Below are 10526 nucleotides of genomic sequence, written 5' to 3'. Positions count from 1 at the left end.
TCAGACGTTGATGCAGTCAAAAAATGTTTGTCACAACGTTTTTAGAGTTGGGACAGTCGTTAAATGTTTGTTACAACTTTGTAAAGGTTGGCACAGTCATTAAATGTTTATTACAACTTATAAAAGGTTGACACAGTCGTTAAATGTTTAAAACAAACACTTCATAGGTTGATACAGTCGGTAAATGTTTTAATACAAATATTTTAGCGTAACGGTAGTCCATCAGTGTAAAAAAAAAATCACGTCTCACCCGGCTCTCAAGATTTGATTTTGTTGTGAAATAGTCCATTACTTATACTATTATCGTCTATCGTGCGATTGTAAACTTGTTTTGCTGTTTATTCACTTATTTTGCGATCGTTGTTTGTCTTTTGTCGTTTTACATTTATTTCCGTAGCGGTGTCCGTTCATTTTTGACAGTCATGTGCGTTTGACTTTAAATAATCCTTTTGATATCCTTACTTTTTATTTTATAATATCTGTTTTATAACATTTTCGTTCATAACTGGTTTTAAAAACCAGAAGCTTTCGTTTAAAATAGAGTTTTAATATTATTGCAGAAGAATGAGAAGATGATAATGGATTCATTCAAATTCATATTTGATAAATTCTGCGCAATAGAAAAATGTACAAGGGTGTACCTGAAATAAATTTAAAGATTATGACTAAGTTACCAGTATTGTACAGCATAATAAACCCGTTTTAATTCGAATTACACCAAGAGGGACATTTCCGATGATTAAAAAAATAATTAGTAAAATCTGTCAAGTTTCATTAAAAACGGAAAACAATTCTTCACCGTAAACGATTTATCCACTTTTAATTTTTTGTCGGCAAAAAAACAAAAAAACCGGGACCTCAGGTCGGCAAACTATATTTTTACACAGGTAACTACAGATGTTAGACCACATGTTCAATAATCTGAGCTGGAAAATACAATTGGTGAGTAGAAATTATCTATATTTTAAAGCATGTCTATCGAATAATCATGGATTCATAATTTTGAAGGGAAAATGTGCACATTTGTCGGCTTACAGACCTTACAATGTGTTCTCTTCTTCTTGTCTCCGTATGAGCCTCCTTTAAATAGGAGCACCACCATAGTTATGGCGTATAAAGGAGGACATTTGGAGCCTGTATCGGTACAGATTAATGTGAGCATTTGCCTACCCAATTCCCCAGCCAGGCCGTGACGGGTCTTATTACCAGAAAGTTAACCTTCCCAAAACATAAATACAATGCAATCAAATAAAACATACGAACTCACACACTCACCTGATTCGCTTAGTCCTCAAAGTATAAAAAGTGTATTTTTTCTATGTATCAAATATCCTTTTTTAATATCTGTGTGTTTTGAATGGGAGAGGGTCACCCCGGATGCCCCACAAATGCCTTGGCAAAATACGTCTAAGGTAATAACGAGGAATCGGTTAGGACAAAATCTATCAAAACCGACACTACCAAATGCCCTGCTGTATCAAGGTAGAGGAAAGCCGAAAATCCTACTGAATAGGATCTCGGAAAGAAACTACCGAACCATTAGGAGAACAGCAAGAACTCTCAGACTTCAAATGATAGGTCTGATAGTTTCCAATGGAAACTACTAATGGTTCTCATTGGCGGATCCAAAGAGGGGGGGGGTTCCAAGGGTTCGAACCTCCTTTGTTTTGGCCGCTCAATGCATTTAAATGGGGACATATAGTTGGACCCCCCCCCTCCCCTGTTTCGTTCTGGGTTGGACCCCCCCCCCCCCCCTTTTTAGAATGGCTGGATCCGCCACTGATCCTACGGAATCTATATTGAGATACTCCGATAGGCTATATATAGCTATGAATCGACGTTCTATATTACCACACTCGTGCATAGTTGTATGTTCCAGGGAAAATATAAGCTTTGAGCCACCTTTAAGCTTCAATGTTAAAGTTGTGCTTCATAATAAATCATTGAAAGTCATGAAGGACACCGCCCTTTGGTCGATTATATAGGGAATCACTCAAGCATGACTGGATCCGTGCCACTAAGGGCAGTCAGGGGCCCTGTTCCTTATGAAAAGTTCTGGATCTGCCACTGACCATGCTAACCTATACATCATGTAGTGTACATATTGTATGTTAATGTATTGCTAACTCGGGTCATAAATTTGCATGAAATACTTGTCACTGGACATTTTATAACCGACAACCAACCGATCTTTACATGTATGTATCCATATAAATGTGTTTCTTATCATGCTTATGCTGGATTACTAGTATTTCCCTAGTTTTGCTTTATCAGCTGATAGTTTTTGTTCTATTTAGAATGCATTGTGACGTCACGATTTCGATAAAAAAAAAACATGCATAGTACAAACACATATGATTTGATCATAAAATGTTAAGAAAATTATTAACTTTAAGATTAAATAGTGACTTATTTAGCAAGTGTCCATTTTCATTTAGATTTTAAATAATTCTCAAATCATGGACAACAAAACATTAAAATATTTGATAATAGCATGCATATGCCAGGCATTGAAAGTGAATAAACATTTTAAAAATGGTTTAAAATAGCATTAATCATCAAAATAAAACAATATTATTAAATTAATGTTCCTGAAACAAGGCACAGAGTCATAAACAGTTGCCATTTAAACACAGTTGATTAAACAAATTGTGCTAATTCAATTAGTAATTGTTTTATCATGTACTACATTGTTTAAAAAACACATATTAAAAGAGCAAAGCTAGCATCATAATTTTATTCTTTTTAGATTTAACATAGAATTTATATTAAATCACTATAATTTGTTAATACTTTGAACCCAAACTATGTGTTTTCATGTGAAATTTTTATATAAATTGTGCCCTGTTAGCATTGTTTTTCAAAATTCATTTGTGCCATACATGTTATCTAACTTACAAGTAGTAACATTCAATGGTCATTATATTTATTCCGCAATGATTAAGGACCTTCTAATCATAAGTCATATATATTTTTCGACACGCATTCAATTGTGTTTTGGTTACTTTATTGTTGCCTATTAAACTGTTGGGTTGATGCATCATTGATATATCCCACATCTCCTTTGATCATGTGCATTCACATACGACTGCAGATTTTTTGCATTTTTTACATAATCATGATAATTATTTTATGTAAACATTCAATATGTCAGGAAAACATAACAAAAAAATCTATCTGTATGCATATTTTTTTATGTTAACATGGTATAAACTTTTTTAAAAGTATTTTATGAAGCTCAAAATATTTTTTAATGATATAGTATGTATTATCCAGTAAGTTCTCATAACATTTACTGTGTTAACTGCATTGTATGTGTTGTATCTACTAATTTAGTCTAAAACAATTTTTTTTAATTCAAATTCAAAATTAACAATTAAAATATTTGTATTTACTGAATATGACCATGCAAATGTGACATTAAAATAGGTAATAATCAGGATGTTAACACTGGATATGCGATAGGTAATAATCAGAAATTCTTATATACATGATCTAGCTAATATACAAATTAAGACACAATAGTTTATTGCCCTGGGGGATGATATTTAATCTGTCATTGGTATAATGATACAATTTTATAATAATGTTCACAAATTATCATAATTAAAATTGTCCTCTTCAAAATTTTGATAACTTTTTCAAAACAAATTATAATTTAAGAAAAATATGAAACAGCAGGATATATATTATTTTGGATATTAAAATGCAAATTTTAAAAGTAATCTGAATATTGATTTATTAAAATAAAATTGGGTAAATAACTAAATTAAATAAAAAAGTGAGCTGCAAAGCATTATTTAATGCAAGCTGTTATAACAAATGAATAAGTAAAAAGTATTCAGGGTAACACAAAAGATGTAAAAATTATTAAACTCAAGGATTTAAAACATTAACTGGGATGGTTAAGTCTTGGAACAATATTTTTACATCACAAAGGTTTATTCATTATATGCACTGGACAAAGGTAAAGTCAATATCATCTACATGTATATAGTAACAGGGCATTTATTTATTTTATTTTTTCGTTCCTTAAACTTTTCTTTGTCATGTTTGTAGTATCAATATATTTCATATTAAATCATAAACATAATTAAAATAAACAAAAGAAATAACCTGTTGTGTTTTAGAGAGGAATAACTATGTCCATGATGTCTGACTTTAAAGAATTGATGAAAAAAAGTATGGTGTGAGCCTCAATGAGACAGTAACCCCTCAATGAAAGTACACAATCACACTTAACAAATCATTAATGCAGGAAAAAAGACAACACTATATAGAATTTAGACCCCCTTAAAAGATTTATTTTTCTTGTTAATAGTGACTTGAAAATAGAATTGTATTAGTGCTAGAATTTTTTGGTCAATCAAATGAGAAGTGCTAGTTTTATCTAGGTAAATACAGTTATTGTAATTAACTTTCTTATTATTGCACAATGTATATACATGTAGTATTATATATTTATTATTAGTTAAACATTTACTGTACTTGAGTCTAAATGTATATTTTATTTTGTAGAATCATACTGAATATAATGAATATGTATTGGTTTGACCATGATTCCCACTTTAATAGAATATGACACCTGCTAGTACATGTGCACTTTGATGCATAGAAAATATAGATGTCACTGAGTCGCTGTATAGCTGCAAATTGTGAAACAATGGATTAATTCATTATTTAATGCTAGGTATCTATTGTTTTTGGAAATTATGAATATGGCGTGCAGCATTATTCCATGATGATAATGTGATGTTCTGATTAAATTGGACAAGAAGAAAATTGTGCCTTGTACAAATAGGAAAATTACAAATTGTATTAAAGGAGGACCACGTTACTGGAGGACTAATTACCTTGGATTATCATGATCAATTGTGAATTTGGAATAACAAAATTTCGTAGTTGCAGTGAATATTAAAAGTGCAATCATACATGTACATTATTTCTGAATTCCAAGAATACCCAGGATAACTATTCATTTGAAATAGCAATTTGGAATAATGAAAATGCATAGTTTCAGTGAATACTACTAATAATAGTGCATCATATCTGAATTCATGAATACTTTTAATTAGTCGATAATCAGTCATTTTAATATAATAACAATATGGATAATGTGAATTTCTAGTTTCAGTGAAATTAACAAAACAGTACATGTATATCACATCTGAAGTTTATGTTGGCATTGCAATTGTTAACTACCGCCAGCATGTCCAGGGTCACTGGGTGTGTAAAAAGATCTTAACCAACTATGAGGGTCTCGTGCAGTCCGTGTCAATTGTTTAGAGTCAAATGACTGCTTGCTGTACTTAAATTATTAAAGTCTGAATTAGAATTAAATAAAAATCTTAATTAGCATGATTAGTCATGTGAGTGGCCAAGTGTTCATGGTTTTTGAAACAAATAAACCATGCACGTACATTAAAGTATAATTTTATTATCCCTCCTGCAATAAAAGTTGAAGTACATGCATGCAAGCCAAGAAATATGTATTACAATCTGGCAGTGGCTACAGCGTACCGTTTTGTATTTAAGCTTCACCAGATACATTTTAGAAGCTGAAATGCCTGGATACTTCCTTTAAAATGTTATGAAGTTTCTGTTATTGATTTGTTCATTGCACTTCACCTAGTTTTCATGGTACACTACATGTACATGTAACTGTTTACAAAAAAATATTACTGTTTGAACAGTCACAGTGAAATACACTTGAAGTCTTAAATGTATAACGTATGTATATTAATTGAGTTACTGGATTAATTGTTATGGTATTTTGAAAGGTGTACATGTCTCAGTGTCTGTCAGGCAGGGTTGGCCTGATCCTGACTTCATTTCATGGATCAGTGATTAAGGTCACTTCAGTTACATGGTTCATTGAACAATGCTTAGATTTTGTGGATTGATCTATTTCCAAATGTTTCTCAGATGCTACAGTATAAACTACATGTACATGCATGACATGTATAGGATCACTATTTTTGGCATATTATTGGATATTCATAAGTTAGTTTTCATGGTTTGGATGTTATGAATGTTAAGTCTATTTCACAGACAGTTTAAATCACTAAATTTTGGGTATCATGGGTATGGAATGTCAGTTTGTAGGGTGTACATCATCTGTCTGGCATGGTTAATTTGACTGCAACTTCATTTTCAAAGGTTAATGAAAATTGAAAGTTTATGTGATACTTGTACATGTAGTAAAACCTTCATACATGTAGGCAAAGCAGAGATGACATTTCAGCATTTGCACAGTCACTCTTGTTTACATCTGACACCAGTGATCATGTGTACATCTTGATTATACACATGTACAGTAGCTGCTTTTTGATAACAAAAGTCTGACAACTATTAACAATTGTTATAATTCATTTGATAATACTAGGTATTTTAGTCTTGTATAACATATAAAAAAGAAGATGTGGTATGATTGCCAATGAGACAACTATCCACAAAAGACCAAAATGACACAAACATTAACAATTTAAGGTAACCGTACGGCCTTCAACAATGAAGAAAGCCCATACCACATAGTCAGCTATAAAAGGCCCTGATAAGACAATGTAAAACAATTCAAACGAGAAAACTAACGGCCTTATTTATTTAAAAAAATGAACGAAAAACAAATATGTAACACATAAACAAACGACAACCACTGAATTACAGACTACTGACTTGGGAAAGGCACACACATAAATAATGTGGCGGGTTAAACATGTTAGCGAGTTCCCAACCCTCCCACTAACCTGGGACATTGGTATAACATGTATACTGTATGATAACCAGAATAAGGAGATGTGGTATGAATTTCAATAAGACAACCATCAACCGTAAACCAAGACAGGGATCTCCATGGATGAAAATTGAACGATGGAGGAACTTCAAGTGAAGTGGTGTAATTGTTAGTAACTGTACATCCTTCAACAATGAGCAAAATCAGTTCCCCATAAGTGTATTAATGAAAAACCTATAACAGGCCTAGCTATATTAGATAATGTAACACCGTGTAAACAAGTTCAGATGAGAAACCCAAGTTGGATTTTTATACCATGTATACAAAAGCAACATTGATACGTCAGTGATGACAAATATAATATTGTGGTTAATCAAAGACTTGTACTATAATAGTTGATCATCTGCCCTTTAATATTCATGTTTTTCTACAAATCAATTCTATCTGCTTTTGAATAAATAGATATAGGAAGATGTGGTGTGAGTGCCAATGAGACAACTCTCCATACAAATAACAATTTAAAAAGTAAACCATTATAGGTTAAAGTACGGCCTTCAACACGGAGCCTTAGCTCACACCGAACAACAAGCTATAAAGGGCCCCAAAATTACTAGTGTAAAACCATTCAAACGGGAAAACCAACGGTCTAATCTATATAAACAAAACGAGAAACGAGAAACACGTATATATTACATAAACAAACGACAACTACTGTACATCAGATTCCTGACTTAGGACAGGTGCAAACATTTGCAGCGGGATTAAACGTTTTAATGGATCCAAACCTTCTCCCTTTTTCTGAAACAATAGCATAACATCACAACAAAGAAAAACATACGAATGCCTTCTTAATATATATCCCAAGATGTTAAGCAACATTTTCCCATTGTTTTCCATAAACACAATAAGCATTACAAAGTCATACATGTATAAGCACTAAACCATTATAGGTCAATGTATAGCCTCAGGCGCGGATCCAGGGGGGGGGGGTTGTCCGTGGGTTTGAACCCCCCTTTTTTGGACGATCAAGGCATTTGAATGGGTACATGTAATTGGAACCCCCCTTTGTCCTGGGTTAGTAACAACTTCTTTTTAAAATGGCTGGATCAGCTCCTTGGCCTTCAACATGGAGCCTCGGCTCACACCGAACAAAAAAATATAAAGGGACCCAAAATATTGTCTGTACATAATTATCTATCTATCTATCTAGTAACATTGTTAGTTTTCTTTACTGATTGAATAATATGTCATTATTGTACAAGCATTTATGGGATTAAATAATTTGAATTTGAACAATTGAAATGGGAAAATATTTTGGATAAACGTTAGTACATCTGATCAACTGAAACCACACAAGAGAATCCGATGTCAGTCTTTAGAATTTAATAAGACCGGAGTCTAAAGAGAAGTACATCAAGTTCTAAAAAGTGATGTGAAAAAAATAAAAGAATTAAGATTTGATTTCCCTGTCTTAAACAATGCGAGTTTTCATGTTTTGAACATTTGAACTTTCACTTGCGCTAGTTATTTTGTCGGGTCTTGAACAGTACGTCCATCTACTAGTATTTACATAAATTATGTATGGTAAATTCTTTGCGAAAAACAATGAAAAATCCGTTGAAAATATGAATTTTTCTCGCGAGTGATAATATTTTTTTACCTCAATCATGAATGCTGACGTGCTATTTACCTGTATCATGTGTATCAATTACAATTGAACTTCAAATAGACCATTCCGTACAATGTACAATACAAAGTCGAGTTAATATTGACCTATTCAAAAATAAAATACGGTAAAATAAAATAAATTAAATTCAGATAGATTTAAGATTTGTTTTCCATAGCTGCAAAAGATGTGTTAAATGTCTGATTTTTTTTACATATATAGAAATCAAAATGATTATACGGCAATATTTATAATTTTACAAGAAATGTAGCCCCCCAAAAATTAGTGTGTGAAATAAACCCTCAAGAAAATATAAAGCAGTTTTATGTGGGGATAAGTTTGACAAGTGCGTGTATTAGGAGTTCCTCGCTAGGTTTAGAGTATATCATGTATATTCAGCGTTATTATGAAGTGATGTGATTCGTAAAACTACGGGTATTGAAAACAACCGTGTATGCATGAATGATTTTACACCTAACTAATTTAATATAAAAATAATTAAATTGTTATTTAGATGATATAAAAATTGTCAACTTTTAATTCAGTTATAAAGATACATTTGGTAACAAATATATTGGGTAACGTTTTTCGATTTTTCTGTTAGTAGATATATCTTTTATCTAGTGAAATTGCAGGTATCTAGTGCTGGTTCCGATTTTATTGGTTCGAAGAGATAAGGGCGAGGAAGTGTTAAAAAAATATATAAATTCAGCACATTCACTAAATAACCGAGGAACACAAAAATGTGTTCAGCGGCAAATATTTCAAAATACTTTTTTTTTTAAATCAATATCTATCTAAAATTAATATATTACATTGGAGTGATAGTTGTTTCTCTTTGTCACAACCTTATATTTCGCACAGTAAATTTTTTTTTACAAATAATTGAACCTATATACCTGACTGTTAGACATTTTGTATCCGTGACTTTAAAGTGTACATGAAGATCAATGTTTGGAAGTTGCTACGCTTATAAATTAGCTATGCCTATACAATGGTTGTAGCTATCATATTTTAACTGTTACAACTTTTTCTGCGTTTAAACAGTTTATTTATGATTGTTTCAACGTTTTCCGTGTTGGTACAGTAATTAAATGACTGTTACAACTTTCAAATGGTTGCATCAGTTTTATTACGACTGTGACAACCCTTTAGGCGTTTAATCAGTTTATTTATGACTGTTGCAACGTTTTCCGAGTTGGGACAGTTGTAAATCAACTGTTACAACTTTGAAATAGTTGTATCAGTCCTTTAATAACGGTGACAGTTATTTCTTGCGTTGTTACAGTCGATTTATGTTGTAGACAAACACTTTTAAAGTTGGGACAGTTACAAAAAAACTGCAGCAGTGAAATTTAACAACTGTTACAACTTTAACAAACATTATCAGTCTTAGAACGACTGTTACTGGTATGGACAGACGTTTTTTCGTCCAGTAGTGTTCGCGACAAGGCCTTTAATGAACACAATGTCTTTAATATACACAATGTCTCTGATATACAAACTCTCTCTGATATACATATTGGCTCTAATAAACAAACTGTCTATAATAATTAAACTGTCTATAATTGATATACTCAATTTCTCTAATAAACAAACTGTCTCTGATATACACAATATCTTTAATAAACAAACTGTCTGTGATATACACAATGTCTCTAATAAACAAACTGTCTCTATTCGCAACAAGACCTTTAATATGAACAATATCTTTAATAAACAAACTGTCTGTGATATACACAATGTCTCTAATAAACAAACTGTCTCTATTCGAGACATAACCTTTAATATACACAATGTCTCTAATAAACAAACTGTCTCTAATAAACATAATGTATCTAATAAACAAAAGGTCTTTAATTTACACAATGTCTCTTATAAACACACTGTCTCTGATATACACATTGTCTCTGATATACACATTGTCTCTGATATACACATTGTCTCTGATATTCACATTGTCTCTGATACATAAACTGTCTCTAATATACACAACGTACATAATATACACATTATCTCTAATAAACAAAACTGTCTCTATTCGCGACAAAACCTTTAATATACACAATGTCTCTAATAAACAAACTGTCTCCATTCGCGACAAGGCCTTAGAGATACACAATGTCT

At 31.8% G+C, this 10526-nt stretch overlaps 1 long non-coding RNA gene across 1 annotated transcript; it reads left to right on the top strand.

The window, feature by feature from the left end:
- The first annotated feature begins 417 nt into the window (after positions 1-417).
- LOC143048070 (uncharacterized) lies at positions 418-5356 on the top strand. Its single transcript, XR_012969734.1, has 2 exons — positions 418-942; positions 4519-5356. It is a non-coding gene; the product is annotated as an uncharacterized LOC143048070 (long non-coding RNA).
- The last annotated feature ends 5170 nt before the right edge of the window (positions 5357-10526 follow it).

The sequence above is a fragment of the Mytilus galloprovincialis genome, chromosome 10 (genome assembly GCF_965363235.1).
Source record: "Mytilus galloprovincialis chromosome 10, xbMytGall1.hap1.1, whole genome shotgun sequence".
Classification (NCBI taxonomy): Eukaryota; Metazoa; Mollusca; class Bivalvia; order Mytilida; family Mytilidae; genus Mytilus; species Mytilus galloprovincialis.
Note: the sequence above shows the minus strand (reverse complement) of the source record. Positions and strands in the feature narration are given on the sequence as shown.